Here is a 3762-nt window from a genome sequence, read left to right on the forward strand (position 1 = left end):
TATGCAAAGACTCTTATTTCCAAATTAGGTCACATTCTGAGGTTTCAGGAAGAACCAGAATTTTGAGAAGACTAGACTATTCAATCCACTACAATGGGAAGACTGCCTTCCCCCTCAGCCGAGATAGAAACTAAAGTTTATTTTAGGAGAAGGCATGAGGAGGGAATGCAAAGAATCAGTGCCACCCTAAAGATGCAAGTGAGAGGGGGTCTTTATCATATTTTCAATTCAATATGCTAATCTCACCCCTGCAAAAATCAGATTCTGGAGGAAGACATTAATTTAGTACAAACTCAACCAAATAGTTTCTAGTTAGGAATCTTAACCAGATGTGCTACCACAGCAAGAGCAAATTAAGAACACCTTATGCCACATAGTATTCAGCTGCTGATCTGGCAAGTGACTTCTTCATTCCAATCAAAAACATTCTGTTAATCTTAATGGACAAAAGTATACATTTCAATCTTGCCATTAGGCTAGATTTAAAATTTTCTCACTCTTTGTCAGTATATTCCAAAGAGACTTGGATCAGCTGGTTATTTAAAATATAACACTGGTTCGTTCTGTTGATGACTTCATGGATTAGATGAGTAGGAAATGGCAAGTACATTGGAGGCATTGGTAAGACATGGTGCCACAGAGGGAATATATCAAAATCCAGGGGATCCAGTAATGTTCTACTGGAGAACAATAACCTTTTACCATTATCCCTTTAATGTCCAAAGTGAACTAGATTTCTTCTTAGGAGATCTACTTTGCAGCAAAATGGCATCATTATTTAATGCAGGGTATCTTAAACTAGGCACTATTAACGTTTTGAATTGAATGTCTTTTATGGTGGGGGCGGATCTTCTTTGTACCATAGGATATTCAAAGCATCCTTAGTCTCTTTCCACTAGACGGCACTACCCAACTCCCACCAAACTAGTGACAACCAAACATGTCCCCAGATTTTGTCATATATCTCTTGGGGTAGGAGGAGGAAAATTTGAAAATACTGATTTAATGCATAGATTTAGGTTGAAAACATTCAGTTTATTTACCAAAGGTATCAGTGGAAAAGGTGTCTTTAACACTTTTCTATAGTTTGTCCATACACAGGTAATGTTTCATATTTTGTACACAAAGGAAGTTAAGTTCTTAACTCTGATTCACTCAGGTAGTAGAGAGGTCTTTTTGGTTTTAATTTTTAATAAATACATCCTATCAGAGTTTGATAGACTATCGACAAAGTTCTTCTAATGGCCTCTGTGTCTATATTTGGGTGCTCTTCTCCTTTCAGGGTTGTTTTGAGCTAATCTTGGGTTATCTTTTGATTATTTTGTGGTCTATGTTCTTCTTATAAAGTTATTTATGTGCATTCTTATATCATTTCTTAATGAGGTTCCTAGTTTGTTTGGGACTACTCACTTTTTGGAGAGGGGTGTCAGTCATTATTTACAAGCCTATGTATTAGGAGATAAACACAAACCACCCATAAACACGGCGGCAGGTCCACACATCTGTGTATCATTACTTGCATTAGAAATTTCAAAGAAAGAATCTTTTAAAAAAATCATACGGGTACTATCTGAATTATGACCAATAAAATAGTTACATGGAGTAGATATTGTTCCTGTAAGATACAAACCCAGGATCTTACTTTGGCCCTCATGGACATTCCCATGCAACTCAGGACACAAAACCTGTACAGAAGACAGCTGAGAAAAATCTGAGCACTGAAGTGTATGGAAGGCCCCTGTAAGTTTTTTGATATTTTTGTCTAGTGAGTCAATTTTTTTTAAGTCTCAGTAACCGTGAGAGACACTCTTTCTAATCCTGCTGGGGGAAGCGGCAGAATGCAAGCTGCAGATACCCGTGATGTGTGTAGAGCTGGAACAGCTACGTAATGGGTGGAACCCCTTGACCACCAGATGGCAGCAGAGGGCTGTGCTGACCGAGTCCCTAACTACTCCCAGAAAGGGAGGGTGGTGTAAGATTGCGTGAGCAGAGGTGGAGCCAGAAAGGCCGTCAGAGAAGCCAGGGCCAACTCTACTGAGCCAGAGCCACTGGTGCGAGTTCAGTTGAGAAATAGGGAGGATACTGCTGTATCCTTTCTCTGTCCTTCCCTTTGTGAATTCTTGAGTGAAATGAAAATGGAAATACAAAATATCAAAACCAGTGGGATAACAGCAAAAACAGTTTTAAAAGAGAAGTTTATAAAAATAAATGCCTACACACAAAAGTGAAAAGACTGCAAATAACATTGCACTTAAAGGGACTGGAATAACAAGAACAGACCAAATTCAAAATTAGTGGAAGGAGAGAGGCCTGGTGCCATTGAAGACACAGAACACAGAATGCTATGTGATAATGACACAGAAATTAGAGTTCTGGGCTACAATCCAAAGAATGGCAAGCATTGCGGCACTCACCAGAAGCTAGGCAAATGGTTACTACCTCTTATATGCATATGAAGAAATGTATTAATTATAGCTAAAAATCCTGTAAAGAGATTTTCAGGGCTGGTAAAGTGTAGTTATTTACCTTTCTAAGAATATCCACTTTAGCTGTAGCTGAAAAAATGCAACATAATTGTTAAAGTTCTGTTAACTAGTCTATGTTATTAAACTTTTAAAATGAATATTAGATATCACTGTTTTGATTAGCCTGGTTTTTATAGTGGTAGTTAACAGCGAGGGCTCTTGGAGTCCAGACACTGTTCTGGATTTATTTGTTGACTCTGCCTTTAAACATCTGCAAATAACTTCGCTTTTAAGTTTCACTTCTCAAATATGTAGCATAGATGAAAATACAGAACCAATTTTTTATGTTTGCTCTTAGTAGCAAATGGGAGAATTCATTTTAACCCCCTTTTTACACTTTCTAACACATAAGGATCAGTCAGTGCCAGGAGCCATTTAACAGAAGTGCCAGTAAGTTTCTGGTAAAGCTTTCTCATGTGAATTATTCTGATTTCTCAGATAAGCTATCCTCATTTTTCCTCCTTCTCTGTTTAGCTTCTTTTTAATTTGTTCTATTTTGGCTTGGCTATTAAAGTTTTAATTATTAAAAGCTCATATGGGGGGGTGAAGTGGCTTACACTTATAATTCCACTACTTTGGGAGGCTGAGGTGGGAGGATCCGTTGAGACCAAGAATTTGAGACCAGTCTGGGCAACATAGCAAAACCTCATCTCCAAAATAATAATAATAATAATGATAATAATAATAATAATCACATTAGCCAAGGTAATGGCTCCAGCCTGAGGTCTCAGCTAGTTGGGAAGCTAAACTGGGAAGATCACTTGAGCCCAGGAGTTTAAGATTATAGTGAAGTATGACTGGGCCACTGCACTCTAGCCTGACTGAGCAAGGCCTCTTAAAAAAAGAGTAACTAAAATATAATAGCTAATATGTTTTTACCCAGTATCTAGGTTTTTAAAAAATATAATCTTTTGTGCATATGCAAGAAAACTAGAATAGTAAACAAATATGACATAACATGCTCAGCCAGTCATTCAGTACATTCCCAGAAGAGTAACTGGGCAAGAAGATGTGAGGGAGAAAACAACAAAACGCACTGGCAGGCTTTGTGCACAGAGATCGCTGCCACAAAAGGCACTGGCAGGCTTTGTGCACAGAGACTGCTGCCACAAAATGCACTGGCAGGCTTTGTGCACAGAGATCGCTGCCACAAAAGGCACTGGCAGGCTTTGTGCACAGAGACCGCTGCCACAAAAGGCACTGGCAGGCTTTGTGCACAGAGACCGCTGCCACAAAA

Source organism: Otolemur garnettii, unplaced genomic scaffold (genome assembly GCF_000181295.1).
Source record: "Otolemur garnettii isolate 467f Iridium unplaced genomic scaffold, OtoGar3 scaffold00018, whole genome shotgun sequence".
In the NCBI taxonomy this organism is placed as follows: domain Eukaryota; kingdom Metazoa; phylum Chordata; class Mammalia; order Primates; family Galagidae; genus Otolemur; species Otolemur garnettii.